Raw genomic sequence first — 17,500 nt, forward strand, 5'->3', positions numbered from 1 at the left:
AACGGAAACATTGATTGATTGATTGATTGATTGATTGATTGGTTGGTTGGTTGGTTGGTTGGTTGGTTGGTTGGTTGGTTGATTGATTGATTGGTTGGTTGGTTGGTTGGTTAAATAGTGCCAAAACCACATAATTTGATGACCTTGACCTTTGACCTTGTGACCTTCGTCAAGGTCATTGCTCCACAAGGTCATTGCAAAAGACCCTATGGGTCAAGGACCTTTGTTTAAGAGTTTTGCCTAAATATGGCTTTTTAAAAACCATCGATGGGAGTTATGTCCCTTACATGATGGTAAAATCAATATAGTCATAATGTAAAAAAGTTGCCCCTTGAAGTACTTAACATTTTTCACTGCTTAAATTTTCTGTATCTATAACCATTCAAGAATTATAGGGAAATCAAAGACATATGAAAATCTAAAATATGACCTTGACCTTTGACCTTGACCTAATTTTCTAAGTTAGGAATCAGGGGACTCAAATAAAAACACTCCAGGGTTATACGGTTAACGGTTTATGAGTTAAAAAAACATACCGACAAATTTATTCCGTAAAGATAGATAACTCCTATATAATTTCATCGAATCGCTTCGATCCAAATTAGCCAAAATTTTCTGAGGATGTAACGAACAATTTGTAAAAAGAATTTTGTCGCTATCTTTTTTTGTTACGAAGGAGATGCACACACATGATAAACAGTGAATAGGGAGATAACTCTTACAGAGAAAATTGTTCGTCTTAGCAGGGTGAAATTTAAAAGCGCATAAACTATACGATACAATATGAAAAAAATCTAAGCGACATATTGCGAAACAAACATTTATCGCAAGAACAAAATTTGGCGGAAAAAAAAAAATAATAATAATAATAATCAGAACAAATACAATAGGCTTTCCACAGAAAAGTGGAAAGACCTAATAATATGGAAAAAACTGGAGTTGTCGTTCGTTTTACGTTGATAGGATAGATAGTACACAACCTACATTCAGTTGTAAGTGGAGAGTTAAAAAAAAAGGGGGGGCAAAAGGGGGTCTCGGGGAGATTTTTTTTTTTTTTTTATTAACGGAACAGAATGGTTAAAAAGGTTTTTTACAATATAAATCAATTGCTTTAAAAAAGCAATTGTAGGGGGTCTTTCCCCCTTTAAAATTAATTGAATTGGGGGGGGGGGGGGTGTTTGTTTGTTTGTTTGTTTGTTTGTTTGTTTCTGTATGGGGTCTATATTATTGTTACCGGAGAAGTTTCATGTTTAGTTTGGAAAGTTTTTCTTTTATTTTAGGTACAGCGCGCGCGCCACATCACGTGACACGGGTTTATAATAACGAAAAGATAGTCTTTTTATTCCTTTTTAGGTGGGGACTTTGAACAGACAACATGTCTAGAGATGGAATGTACACAATGTAATTTCTTTTGTCATTGTAGGAAATTGACATTTTGATCACAGTTCACCAGCAGTGCATGTTTTGGATTTAATTGTTCCGGTGTAACTTTAATACACATTTAATGATTATTTTTTGATAATGTCCATTTTTCAGCACCTGTTTGTAACACAGATTAGTATTTCAATCTCGGAGCGGACATTTAATTGTAGGTTTTTACTGAGATTGACGGACCTAGCAAGCGATTTTTACGGCATTGCGATTTCTTTTTTCTAGGAAAAGTCTTGAGAGATATCTGCAAAAGGTTTTTTTATGAACCTTCAGTACATGTATGCCCTGCTGACTGCAAATTTTCAGGTCGATTGGACTTGTAGTTTCAGAGAATATGTGGATTTTTTTTCAGAAGAGACGTAAGAACAATAATAAAATAAAAATTTTCTTGAATAATTGAGAGTTTGTTCCTTCAATAAACTGTCATAAATAAACAGTCATACATATTGATTGATTGATTAGTTGGTTGATTGATTGGTTGGTTGGTTGGTTTGTTGGTTGGTTGATTAAACACGTTTGATAGGGTCACTTAGAACAAGGGGAAAAAGACCTCAAGAGACCTTGCATCCCGTATTAAACGCATGACACGAAAACATACATTAAGTGATTGATTGGTTGGTTGGTTGGTTGGTTGGTTAAACACATTGGTTAAACATGTTGGTTTAACACGTTGGTTAAACACGTTGGCTGGTTAAACACGTTTGATGGGCTCAATTTAAACAAGCGAAAAAAAAACATCTTGGATCCCGTATTTAACACATGAAACGGAAACATGCATTGATTTATTTATTGGTTGGTTGGTTGGTTGGTTGGTTGGTTGGTTAAACACGTTGGTTAAACATGTCGGTTAAACACGTAGTTTAAACACGTTGGCTGGTTAAACACGTTTGATAGGCTCAATTTTAACAAACGAAAAAAAACCATCTCGGATCCCGTATTTAACACATGAAACGGAAACATGCATTGATTGATTGATTGGTTGGTTGGTTGGTTAAACACGTTGGTTAAACATATTGGTTTAACACCTTGGTTAAACATATTGGTTAAACACGTTGGCTGGTTAAACACGTTGGATAGGCTCAATTTAAACAAGCGAAAAAAACCATCTTGGATCCCGTATTTAACACATGAAACGGAAACATGCATTGATTGATTGATTGATTGATTGATTGGTTGGTTGGTTGGGTGGTTGGTTGGTTAAACATGTTGGTTAAACACGTTGGTTAAACACGTTGGCTGGTTAAACACGTTAGATAGGCTCAATTTAAACAAGCGAAAAAAAACCATCTTGGATCCCGTATTTAACACATGAAACGCAAACATGCATTGATTGGTTGGTTGGTTGGTTGGTTGGTTGGTTGGTAGGTTGGTTAAACACGTTGGTTAAACATGTTGGTTAAACACGTTGGTTAAACACGTTGGCTGGTTAACACGTTAGATAGGCTCAATTTAAACGAGCGAAAAAAACCATCTTGGATCCCGTATTTAACACATGAAACGGAAACATGCATTGATTGATTGATTGATTGATTGATTGGTTGGTTGGTTGGTTGGTTGGTTGGTTGGTTGGTTGGTTAAACACGTTGGTTAAACACGTTAGTTAAACATATTTGTTAAACATGTTGGTTAAACACGTTTGATAGGCTCAATTAAAACAAGCGAAAAAAAAAGAGACGTTGAATCCCGTATCAAACACATGAAACGGAAACATTGATTGATTGATTGATTGATTGATTGATTGGTTGGTTGGTTGGTTGGTTGGTTGGTTGGTTGGTTGGTTGATTGATTGATTGGTTGGTTGGTTGGTTGGTTAAATAGTGCCAAAACCACATAATTTGATGACCTTGACCTTTGACCTTGTGACCTTCGTCAAGGTCATTGCTCCACAAGGTCATTGCAAAAGACCCTATGGGTCAAGGACCTTTGTTTAAGAGTTTTGCCTAAATATGGCTTTTTAAAAACCATCGATGGGAGTTATGTCCCTTACATGATGGTAAAATCAATATAGTCATAATGTAAAAAAGTTGCCCCTTGAAGTACTTAACATTTTTCACTGCTTAAATTTTCTGTATCTATAACCATTCAAGAATTATAGGGAAATCAAAGACATATGAAAATCTAAAATATGACCTTGACCTTTGACCTTGACCTAATTTTCTAAGTTAGGAATCAGGGGACTCAAATAAAAACACTCCAGGGTTATACGGTTAACGGTTTATGAGTTAAAAAAACATACCGACAAATTTATTCCGTAAAGATAGATAACTCCTATATAATTTCATCGAATCGCTTCGATCCAAATTAGCCAAAATTTTCTGAGGATGTAACGAACAATTTGTAAAAAGAATTTTGTCGCTATCTTTTTTTGTTACGAAGGAGATGCACACACATGATAAACAGTGAATAGGGAGATAACTCTTACAGAGAAAATTGTTCGTCTTAGCAGGGTGAAATTTAAAAGCGCATAAACTATACGATACAATATGAAAAAAATCTAAGCGACATATTGCGAAACAAACATTTATCGCAAGAACAAAATTTGGCGGAAAAAAAAAAATAATAATAATAATAATCAGAACAAATACAATAGGCTTTCCACAGAAAAGTGGAAAGACCTAATAATATGGAAAAAACTGGAGTTGTCGTTCGTTTTACGTTGATAGGATAGATAGTACACAACCTACATTCAGTTGTAAGTGGAGAGTTAAAAAAAAAGGGGGGGCAAAAGGGGGTCTCGGGGAGATTTTTTTTTTTTTTTTATTAACGGAACAGAATGGTTAAAAAGGTTTTTTACAATATAAATCAATTGCTTTAAAAAAGCAATTGTAGGGGGTCTTTCCCCCTTTAAAATTAATTGAATTGGGGGGGGGGGGGGTGTTTGTTTGTTTGTTTGTTTGTTTGTTTGTTTCTGTATGGGGTCTATATTATTGTTACCGGAGAAGTTTCATGTTTAGTTTGGAAAGTTTTTCTTTTATTTTAGGTACAGCGCGCGCGCCACATCACGTGACACGGGTTTATAATAACGAAAAGATAGTCTTTTTATTCCTTTTTAGGTGGGGACTTTGAACAGACAACATGTCTAGAGATGGAATGTACACAATGTAATTTCTTTTGTCATTGTAGGAAATTGACATTTTGATCACAGTTCACCAGCAGTGCATGTTTTGGATTTAATTGTTCCGGTGTAACTTTAATACACATTTAATGATTATTTTTTGATAATGTCCATTTTTCAGCACCTGTTTGTAACACAGATTAGTATTTCAATCTCGGAGCGGACATTTAATTGTAGGTTTTTACTGAGATTGACGGACCTAGCAAGCGATTTTTACGGCATTGCGATTTCTTTTTTCTAGGAAAAGTCTTGAGAGATATCTGCAAAAGGTTTTTTTATGAACCTTCAGTACATGTATGCCCTGCTGACTGCAAATTTTCAGGTCGATTGGACTTGTAGTTTCAGAGAATATGTGGATTTTTTTTCAGAAGAGACGTAAGAACAATAATAAAATAAAAATTTTCTTGAATAATTGAGAGTTTGTTCCTTCAATAAACTGTCATAAATAAACAGTCATACATATTGATTGATTGATTAGTTGGTTGATTGATTGGTTGGTTGGTTGGTTTGTTGGTTGGTTGATTAAACACGTTTGATAGGGTCACTTAGAACAAGGGGAAAAAGACCTCAAGAGACCTTGCATCCCGTATTAAACGCATGACACGAAAACATACATTAAGTGATTGATTGGTTGGTTGGTTGGTTGGTTGGTTAAACACATTGGTTAAACATGTTGGTTTAACACGTTGGTTAAACACGTTGGCTGGTTAAACACGTTTGATGGGCTCAATTTAAACAAGCGAAAAAAAAACATCTTGGATCCCGTATTTAACACATGAAACGGAAACATGCATTGATTTATTTATTGGTTGGTTGGTTGGTTGGTTGGTTGGTTGGTTAAACACGTTGGTTAAACATGTCGGTTAAACACGTAGTTTAAACACGTTGGCTGGTTAAACACGTTTGATAGGCTCAATTTTAACAAACGAAAAAAAACCATCTCGGATCCCGTATTTAACACATGAAACGGAAACATGCATTGATTGATTGATTGGTTGGTTGGTTGGTTAAACACGTTGGTTAAACATATTGGTTTAACACCTTGGTTAAACATATTGGTTAAACACGTTGGCTGGTTAAACACGTTGGATAGGCTCAATTTAAACAAGCGAAAAAAACCATCTTGGATCCCGTATTTAACACATGAAACGGAAACATGCATTGATTGATTGATTGATTGATTGGTTGGTTGGTTGGGTGGTTGGTTGGTTAAACATGTTGGTTAAACACGTTGGTTAAACACGTTGGCTGGTTAAACACGTTAGATAGGCTCAATTTAAACAAGCGAAAAAAAACCATCTTGGATCCCGTATTTAACACATGAAACGCAAACATGCATTGATTGGTTGGTTGGTTGGTTGGTTGGTTGGTTGGTAGGTTGGTTAAACACGTTGGTTAAACATGTTGGTTAAACACGTTGGTTAAACACGTTGGCTGGTTAACACGTTAGATAGGCTCAATTTAAACGAGCGAAAAAAACCATCTTGGATCCCGTATTTAACACATGAAACGGAAACATGCATTGATTGATTGATTGATTGATTGATTGGTTGGTTGGTTGGTTGGTTGGTTGGTTGGTTGGTTGGTTAAACACGTTGGTTAAACACGTTAGTTAAACATATTTGTTAAACATGTTGGTTAAACACGTTTGATAGGCTCAATTAAAACAAGCGAAAAAAAAAGAGACGTTGAATCCCGTATCAAACACATGAAACGGAAACATTGATTGATTGATTGATTGATTGATTGATTGGTTGGTTGGTTGGTTGGTTGGTTGGTTGGTTGGTTGGTTGATTGATTGATTGGTTGGTTGGTTGGTTGGTTAAATAGTGCCAAAACCACATAATTTGATGACCTTGACCTTTGACCTTGTGACCTTCGTCAAGGTCATTGCTCCACAAGGTCATTGCAAAAGACCCTATGGGTCAAGGACCTTTGTTTAAGAGTTTTGCCTAAATATGGCTTTTTAAAAACCATCGATGGGAGTTATGTCCCTTACATGATGGTAAAATCAATATAGTCATAATGTAAAAAAGTTGCCCCTTGAAGTACTTAACATTTTTCACTGCTTAAATTTTCTGTATCTATAACCATTCAAGAATTATAGGGAAATCAAAGACATATGAAAATCTAAAATATGACCTTGACCTTTGACCTTGACCTAATTTTCTAAGTTAGGAATCAGGGGACTCAAATAAAAACACTCCAGGGTTATACGGTTAACGGTTTATGAGTTAAAAAAACATACCGACAAATTTATTCCGTAAAGATAGATAACTCCTATATAATTTCATCGAATCGCTTCGATCCAAATTAGCCAAAATTTTCTGAGGATGTAACGAACAATTTGTAAAAAGAATTTTGTCGCTATCTTTTTTTGTTACGAAGGAGATGCACACACATGATAAACAGTGAATAGGGAGATAACTCTTACAGAGAAAATTGTTCGTCTTAGCAGGGTGAAATTTAAAAGCGCATAAACTATACGATACAATATGAAAAAAATCTAAGCGACATATTGCGAAACAAACATTTATCGCAAGAACAAAATTTGGCGGAAAAAAAAAAATAATAATAATAATAATCAGAACAAATACAATAGGCTTTCCACAGAAAAGTGGAAAGACCTAATAATATGGAAAAAACTGGAGTTGTCGTTCGTTTTACGTTGATAGGATAGATAGTACACAACCTACATTCAGTTGTAAGTGGAGAGTTAAAAAAAAAGGGGGGGCAAAAGGGGGTCTCGGGGAGATTTTTTTTTTTTTTTTATTAACGGAACAGAATGGTTAAAAAGGTTTTTTACAATATAAATCAATTGCTTTAAAAAAGCAATTGTAGGGGGTCTTTCCCCCTTTAAAATTAATTGAATTGGGGGGGGGGGGGGTGTTTGTTTGTTTGTTTGTTTGTTTGTTTGTTTCTGTATGGGGTCTATATTATTGTTACCGGAGAAGTTTCATGTTTAGTTTGGAAAGTTTTTCTTTTATTTTAGGTACAGCGCGCGCGCCACATCACGTGACACGGGTTTATAATAACGAAAAGATAGTCTTTTTATTCCTTTTTAGGTGGGGACTTTGAACAGACAACATGTCTAGAGATGGAATGTACACAATGTAATTTCTTTTGTCATTGTAGGAAATTGACATTTTGATCACAGTTCACCAGCAGTGCATGTTTTGGATTTAATTGTTCCGGTGTAACTTTAATACACATTTAATGATTATTTTTTGATAATGTCCATTTTTCAGCACCTGTTTGTAACACAGATTAGTATTTCAATCTCGGAGCGGACATTTAATTGTAGGTTTTTACTGAGATTGACGGACCTAGCAAGCGATTTTTACGGCATTGCGATTTCTTTTTTCTAGGAAAAGTCTTGAGAGATATCTGCAAAAGGTTTTTTTATGAACCTTCAGTACATGTATGCCCTGCTGACTGCAAATTTTCAGGTCGATTGGACTTGTAGTTTCAGAGAATATGTGGATTTTTTTTCAGAAGAGACGTAAGAACAATAATAAAATAAAAATTTTCTTGAATAATTGAGAGTTTGTTCCTTCAATAAACTGTCATAAATAAACAGTCATACATATTGATTGATTGATTAGTTGGTTGATTGATTGGTTGGTTGGTTGGTTTGTTGGTTGGTTGATTAAACACGTTTGATAGGGTCACTTAGAACAAGGGGAAAAAGACCTCAAGAGACCTTGCATCCCGTATTAAACGCATGACACGAAAACATACATTAAGTGATTGATTGGTTGGTTGGTTGGTTGGTTGGTTAAACACATTGGTTAAACATGTTGGTTTAACACGTTGGTTAAACACGTTGGCTGGTTAAACACGTTTGATGGGCTCAATTTAAACAAGCGAAAAAAAAACATCTTGGATCCCGTATTTAACACATGAAACGGAAACATGCATTGATTTATTTATTGGTTGGTTGGTTGGTTGGTTGGTTGGTTGGTTAAACACGTTGGTTAAACATGTCGGTTAAACACGTAGTTTAAACACGTTGGCTGGTTAAACACGTTTGATAGGCTCAATTTTAACAAACGAAAAAAAACCATCTCGGATCCCGTATTTAACACATGAAACGGAAACATGCATTGATTGATTGATTGGTTGGTTGGTTGGTTAAACACGTTGGTTAAACATATTGGTTTAACACCTTGGTTAAACATATTGGTTAAACACGTTGGCTGGTTAAACACGTTGGATAGGCTCAATTTAAACAAGCGAAAAAAACCATCTTGGATCCCGTATTTAACACATGAAACGGAAACATGCATTGATTGATTGATTGATTGATTGGTTGGTTGGTTGGGTGGTTGGTTGGTTAAACATGTTGGTTAAACACGTTGGTTAAACACGTTGGCTGGTTAAACACGTTAGATAGGCTCAATTTAAACAAGCGAAAAAAAACCATCTTGGATCCCGTATTTAACACATGAAACGCAAACATGCATTGATTGGTTGGTTGGTTGGTTGGTTGGTTGGTTGGTAGGTTGGTTAAACACGTTGGTTAAACATGTTGGTTAAACACGTTGGTTAAACACGTTGGCTGGTTAACACGTTAGATAGGCTCAATTTAAACGAGCGAAAAAAACCATCTTGGATCCCGTATTTAACACATGAAACGGAAACATGCATTGATTGATTGATTGATTGATTGATTGGTTGGTTGGTTGGTTGGTTGGTTGGTTGGTTGGTTGGTTAAACACGTTGGTTAAACACGTTAGTTAAACATATTTGTTAAACATGTTGGTTAAACACGTTTGATAGGCTCAATTAAAACAAGCGAAAAAAAAAGAGACGTTGAATCCCGTATCAAACACATGAAACGGAAACATTGATTGATTGATTGATTGATTGATTGATTGGTTGGTTGGTTGGTTGGTTGGTTGGTTGGTTGGTTGGTTGATTGATTGATTGGTTGGTTGGTTGGTTGGTTAAATAGTGCCAAAACCACATAATTTGATGACCTTGACCTTTGACCTTGTGACCTTCGTCAAGGTCATTGCTCCACAAGGTCATTGCAAAAGACCCTATGGGTCAAGGACCTTTGTTTAAGAGTTTTGCCTAAATATGGCTTTTTAAAAACCATCGATGGGAGTTATGTCCCTTACATGATGGTAAAATCAATATAGTCATAATGTAAAAAAGTTGCCCCTTGAAGTACTTAACATTTTTCACTGCTTAAATTTTCTGTATCTATAACCATTCAAGAATTATAGGGAAATCAAAGACATATGAAAATCTAAAATATGACCTTGACCTTTGACCTTGACCTAATTTTCTAAGTTAGGAATCAGGGGACTCAAATAAAAACACTCCAGGGTTATACGGTTAACGGTTTATGAGTTAAAAAAACATACCGACAAATTTATTCCGTAAAGATAGATAACTCCTATATAATTTCATCGAATCGCTTCGATCCAAATTAGCCAAAATTTTCTGAGGATGTAACGAACAATTTGTAAAAAGAATTTTGTCGCTATCTTTTTTTGTTACGAAGGAGATGCACACACATGATAAACAGTGAATAGGGAGATAACTCTTACAGAGAAAATTGTTCGTCTTAGCAGGGTGAAATTTAAAAGCGCATAAACTATACGATACAATATGAAAAAAATCTAAGCGACATATTGCGAAACAAACATTTATCGCAAGAACAAAATTTGGCGGAAAAAAAAAAATAATAATAATAATAATCAGAACAAATACAATAGGCTTTCCACAGAAAAGTGGAAAGACCTAATAATATGGAAAAAACTGGAGTTGTCGTTCGTTTTACGTTGATAGGATAGATAGTACACAACCTACATTCAGTTGTAAGTGGAGAGTTAAAAAAAAAGGGGGGGCAAAAGGGGGTCTCGGGGAGATTTTTTTTTTTTTTTTATTAACGGAACAGAATGGTTAAAAAGGTTTTTTACAATATAAATCAATTGCTTTAAAAAAGCAATTGTAGGGGGTCTTTCCCCCTTTAAAATTAATTGAATTGGGGGGGGGGGGGGTGTTTGTTTGTTTGTTTGTTTGTTTGTTTGTTTCTGTATGGGGTCTATATTATTGTTACCGGAGAAGTTTCATGTTTAGTTTGGAAAGTTTTTCTTTTATTTTAGGTACAGCGCGCGCGCCACATCACGTGACACGGGTTTATAATAACGAAAAGATAGTCTTTTTATTCCTTTTTAGGTGGGGACTTTGAACAGACAACATGTCTAGAGATGGAATGTACACAATGTAATTTCTTTTGTCATTGTAGGAAATTGACATTTTGATCACAGTTCACCAGCAGTGCATGTTTTGGATTTAATTGTTCCGGTGTAACTTTAATACACATTTAATGATTATTTTTTGATAATGTCCATTTTTCAGCACCTGTTTGTAACACAGATTAGTATTTCAATCTCGGAGCGGACATTTAATTGTAGGTTTTTACTGAGATTGACGGACCTAGCAAGCGATTTTTACGGCATTGCGATTTCTTTTTTCTAGGAAAAGTCTTGAGAGATATCTGCAAAAGGTTTTTTTATGAACCTTCAGTACATGTATGCCCTGCTGACTGCAAATTTTCAGGTCGATTGGACTTGTAGTTTCAGAGAATATGTGGATTTTTTTTCAGAAGAGACGTAAGAACAATAATAAAATAAAAATTTTCTTGAATAATTGAGAGTTTGTTCCTTCAATAAACTGTCATAAATAAACAGTCATACATATTGATTGATTGATTAGTTGGTTGATTGATTGGTTGGTTGGTTGGTTTGTTGGTTGGTTGATTAAACACGTTTGATAGGGTCACTTAGAACAAGGGGAAAAAGACCTCAAGAGACCTTGCATCCCGTATTAAACGCATGACACGAAAACATACATTAAGTGATTGATTGGTTGGTTGGTTGGTTGGTTGGTTAAACACATTGGTTAAACATGTTGGTTTAACACGTTGGTTAAACACGTTGGCTGGTTAAACACGTTTGATGGGCTCAATTTAAACAAGCGAAAAAAAAACATCTTGGATCCCGTATTTAACACATGAAACGGAAACATGCATTGATTTATTTATTGGTTGGTTGGTTGGTTGGTTGGTTGGTTGGTTAAACACGTTGGTTAAACATGTCGGTTAAACACGTAGTTTAAACACGTTGGCTGGTTAAACACGTTTGATAGGCTCAATTTTAACAAACGAAAAAAAACCATCTCGGATCCCGTATTTAACACATGAAACGGAAACATGCATTGATTGATTGATTGGTTGGTTGGTTGGTTAAACACGTTGGTTAAACATATTGGTTTAACACCTTGGTTAAACATATTGGTTAAACACGTTGGCTGGTTAAACACGTTGGATAGGCTCAATTTAAACAAGCGAAAAAAACCATCTTGGATCCCGTATTTAACACATGAAACGGAAACATGCATTGATTGATTGATTGATTGATTGGTTGGTTGGTTGGGTGGTTGGTTGGTTAAACATGTTGGTTAAACACGTTGGTTAAACACGTTGGCTGGTTAAACACGTTAGATAGGCTCAATTTAAACAAGCGAAAAAAAACCATCTTGGATCCCGTATTTAACACATGAAACGCAAACATGCATTGATTGGTTGGTTGGTTGGTTGGTTGGTTGGTTGGTAGGTTGGTTAAACACGTTGGTTAAACATGTTGGTTAAACACGTTGGTTAAACACGTTGGCTGGTTAACACGTTAGATAGGCTCAATTTAAACGAGCGAAAAAAACCATCTTGGATCCCGTATTTAACACATGAAACGGAAACATGCATTGATTGATTGATTGATTGATTGATTGGTTGGTTGGTTGGTTGGTTGGTTGGTTGGTTGGTTGGTTAAACACGTTGGTTAAACACGTTAGTTAAACATATTTGTTAAACATGTTGGTTAAACACGTTTGATAGGCTCAATTAAAACAAGCGAAAAAAAAAGAGACGTTGAATCCCGTATCAAACACATGAAACGGAAACATTGATTGATTGATTGATTGATTGATTGATTGGTTGGTTGGTTGGTTGGTTGGTTGGTTGGTTGGTTGGTTGATTGATTGATTGGTTGGTTGGTTGGTTGGTTAAATAGTGCCAAAACCACATAATTTGATGACCTTGACCTTTGACCTTGTGACCTTCGTCAAGGTCATTGCTCCACAAGGTCATTGCAAAAGACCCTATGGGTCAAGGACCTTTGTTTAAGAGTTTTGCCTAAATATGGCTTTTTAAAAACCATCGATGGGAGTTATGTCCCTTACATGATGGTAAAATCAATATAGTCATAATGTAAAAAAGTTGCCCCTTGAAGTACTTAACATTTTTCACTGCTTAAATTTTCTGTATCTATAACCATTCAAGAATTATAGGGAAATCAAAGACATATGAAAATCTAAAATATGACCTTGACCTTTGACCTTGACCTAATTTTCTAAGTTAGGAATCAGGGGACTCAAATAAAAACACTCCAGGGTTATACGGTTAACGGTTTATGAGTTAAAAAAACATACCGACAAATTTATTCCGTAAAGATAGATAACTCCTATATAATTTCATCGAATCGCTTCGATCCAAATTAGCCAAAATTTTCTGAGGATGTAACGAACAATTTGTAAAAAGAATTTTGTCGCTATCTTTTTTTGTTACGAAGGAGATGCACACACATGATAAACAGTGAATAGGGAGATAACTCTTACAGAGAAAATTGTTCGTCTTAGCAGGGTGAAATTTAAAAGCGCATAAACTATACGATACAATATGAAAAAAATCTAAGCGACATATTGCGAAACAAACATTTATCGCAAGAACAAAATTTGGCGGAAAAAAAAAAATAATAATAATAATAATCAGAACAAATACAATAGGCTTTCCACAGAAAAGTGGAAAGACCTAATAATATGGAAAAAACTGGAGTTGTCGTTCGTTTTACGTTGATAGGATAGATAGTACACAACCTACATTCAGTTGTAAGTGGAGAGTTAAAAAAAAAGGGGGGGCAAAAGGGGGTCTCGGGGAGATTTTTTTTTTTTTTTTATTAACGGAACAGAATGGTTAAAAAGGTTTTTTACAATATAAATCAATTGCTTTAAAAAAGCAATTGTAGGGGGTCTTTCCCCCTTTAAAATTAATTGAATTGGGGGGGGGGGGGGTGTTTGTTTGTTTGTTTGTTTGTTTGTTTGTTTCTGTATGGGGTCTATATTATTGTTACCGGAGAAGTTTCATGTTTAGTTTGGAAAGTTTTTCTTTTATTTTAGGTACAGCGCGCGCGCCACATCACGTGACACGGGTTTATAATAACGAAAAGATAGTCTTTTTATTCCTTTTTAGGTGGGGACTTTGAACAGACAACATGTCTAGAGATGGAATGTACACAATGTAATTTCTTTTGTCATTGTAGGAAATTGACATTTTGATCACAGTTCACCAGCAGTGCATGTTTTGGATTTAATTGTTCCGGTGTAACTTTAATACACATTTAATGATTATTTTTTGATAATGTCCATTTTTCAGCACCTGTTTGTAACACAGATTAGTATTTCAATCTCGGAGCGGACATTTAATTGTAGGTTTTTACTGAGATTGACGGACCTAGCAAGCGATTTTTACGGCATTGCGATTTCTTTTTTCTAGGAAAAGTCTTGAGAGATATCTGCAAAAGGTTTTTTTATGAACCTTCAGTACATGTATGCCCTGCTGACTGCAAATTTTCAGGTCGATTGGACTTGTAGTTTCAGAGAATATGTGGATTTTTTTTCAGAAGAGACGTAAGAACAATAATAAAATAAAAATTTTCTTGAATAATTGAGAGTTTGTTCCTTCAATAAACTGTCATAAATAAACAGTCATACATATTGATTGATTGATTAGTTGGTTGATTGATTGGTTGGTTGGTTGGTTTGTTGGTTGGTTGATTAAACACGTTTGATAGGGTCACTTAGAACAAGGGGAAAAAGACCTCAAGAGACCTTGCATCCCGTATTAAACGCATGACACGAAAACATACATTAAGTGATTGATTGGTTGGTTGGTTGGTTGGTTGGTTAAACACATTGGTTAAACATGTTGGTTTAACACGTTGGTTAAACACGTTGGCTGGTTAAACACGTTTGATGGGCTCAATTTAAACAAGCGAAAAAAAAACATCTTGGATCCCGTATTTAACACATGAAACGGAAACATGCATTGATTTATTTATTGGTTGGTTGGTTGGTTGGTTGGTTGGTTGGTTAAACACGTTGGTTAAACATGTCGGTTAAACACGTAGTTTAAACACGTTGGCTGGTTAAACACGTTTGATAGGCTCAATTTTAACAAACGAAAAAAAACCATCTCGGATCCCGTATTTAACACATGAAACGGAAACATGCATTGATTGATTGATTGGTTGGTTGGTTGGTTAAACACGTTGGTTAAACATATTGGTTTAACACCTTGGTTAAACATATTGGTTAAACACGTTGGCTGGTTAAACACGTTGGATAGGCTCAATTTAAACAAGCGAAAAAAACCATCTTGGATCCCGTATTTAACACATGAAACGGAAACATGCATTGATTGATTGATTGATTGATTGGTTGGTTGGTTGGGTGGTTGGTTGGTTAAACATGTTGGTTAAACACGTTGGTTAAACACGTTGGCTGGTTAAACACGTTAGATAGGCTCAATTTAAACAAGCGAAAAAAAACCATCTTGGATCCCGTATTTAACACATGAAACGCAAACATGCATTGATTGGTTGGTTGGTTGGTTGGTTGGTTGGTTGGTAGGTTGGTTAAACACGTTGGTTAAACATGTTGGTTAAACACGTTGGTTAAACACGTTGGCTGGTTAACACGTTAGATAGGCTCAATTTAAACGAGCGAAAAAAACCATCTTGGATCCCGTATTTAACACATGAAACGGAAACATGCATTGATTGATTGATTGATTGATTGATTGGTTGGTTGGTTGGTTGGTTGGTTGGTTGGTTGGTTGGTTAAACACGTTGGTTAAACACGTTAGTTAAACATATTTGTTAAACATGTTGGTTAAACACGTTTGATAGGCTCAATTAAAACAAGCGAAAAAAAAAGAGACGTTGAATCCCGTATCAAACACATGAAACGGAAACATTGATTGATTGATTGATTGATTGATTGATTGGTTGGTTGGTTGGTTGGTTGGTTGGTTGGTTGGTTGGTTGATTGATTGATTGGTTGGTTGGTTGGTTGGTTAAATAGTGCCAAAACCACATAATTTGATGACCTTGACCTTTGACCTTGTGACCTTCGTCAAGGTCATTGCTCCACAAGGTCATTGCAAAAGACCCTATGGGTCAAGGACCTTTGTTTAAGAGTTTTGCCTAAATATGGCTTTTTAAAAACCATCGATGGGAGTTATGTCCCTTACATGATGGTAAAATCAATATAGTCATAATGTAAAAAAGTTGCCCCTTGAAGTACTTAACATTTTTCACTGCTTAAATTTTCTGTATCTATAACCATTCAAGAATTATAGGGAAATCAAAGACATATGAAAATCTAAAATATGACCTTGACCTTTGACCTTGACCTAATTTTCTAAGTTAGGAATCAGGGGACTCAAATAAAAACACTCCAGGGTTATACGGTTAACGGTTTATGAGTTAAAAAAACATACCGACAAATTTATTCCGTAAAGATAGATAACTCCTATATAATTTCATCGAATCGCTTCGATCCAAATTAGCCAAAATTTTCTGAGGATGTAACGAACAATTTGTAAAAAGAATTTTGTCGCTATCTTTTTTTGTTACGAAGGAGATGCACACACATGATAAACAGTGAATAGGGAGATAACTCTTACAGAGAAAATTGTTCGTCTTAGCAGGGTGAAATTTAAAAGCGCATAAACTATACGATACAATATGAAAAAAATCTAAGCGACATATTGCGAAACAAACATTTATCGCAAGAACAAAATTTGGCGGAAAAAAAAAAATAATAATAATAATAATCAGAACAAATACAATAGGCTTTCCACAGAAAAGTGGAAAGACCTAATAATATGGAAAAAACTGGAGTTGTCGTTCGTTTTACGTTGATAGGATAGATAGTACACAACCTACATTCAGTTGTAAGTGGAGAGTTAAAAAAAAAGGGGGGGCAAAAGGGGGTCTCGGGGAGATTTTTTTTTTTTTTTTATTAACGGAACAGAATGGTTAAAAAGGTTTTTTACAATATAAATCAATTGCTTTAAAAAAGCAATTGTAGGGGGTCTTTCCCCCTTTAAAATTAATTGAATTGGGGGGGGGGGGGGTGTTTGTTTGTTTGTTTGTTTGTTTGTTTGTTTCTGTATGGGGTCTATATTATTGTTACCGGAGAAGTTTCATGTTTAGTTTGGAAAGTTTTTCTTTTATTTTAGGTACAGCGCGCGCGCCACATCACGTGACACGGGTTTATAATAACGAAAAGATAGTCTTTTTATTCCTTTTTAGGTGGGGACTTTGAACAGACAACATGTCTAGAGATGGAATGTACACAATGTAATTTCTTTTGTCATTGTAGGAAATTGACATTTTGATCACAGTTCACCAGCAGTGCATGTTTTGGATTTAATTGTTCCGGTGTAACTTTAATACACATTTAATGATTATTTTTTGATAATGTCCATTTTTCAGCACCTGTTTGTAACACAGATTAGTATTTCAATCTCGGAGCGGACATTTAATTGTAGGTTTTTACTGAGATTGACGGACCTAGCAAGCGATTTTTACGGCATTGCGATTTCTTTTTTCTAGGAAAAGTCTTGAGAGATATCTGCAAAAGGTTTTTTTATGAACCTTCAGTACATGTATGCCCTGCTGACTGCAAATTTTCAGGTCGATTGGACTTGTAGTTTCAGAGAATATGTGGATTTTTTTTCAGAAGAGACGTAAGAACAATAATAAAATAAAAATTTTCTTGAATAATTGAGAGTTTGTTCCTTCAATAAACTGTCATAAA

This window comes from Mytilus galloprovincialis, chromosome 10 (genome assembly GCF_965363235.1).
Source record: "Mytilus galloprovincialis chromosome 10, xbMytGall1.hap1.1, whole genome shotgun sequence".
NCBI classification, from domain to species: Eukaryota; Metazoa; Mollusca; class Bivalvia; order Mytilida; family Mytilidae; genus Mytilus; species Mytilus galloprovincialis.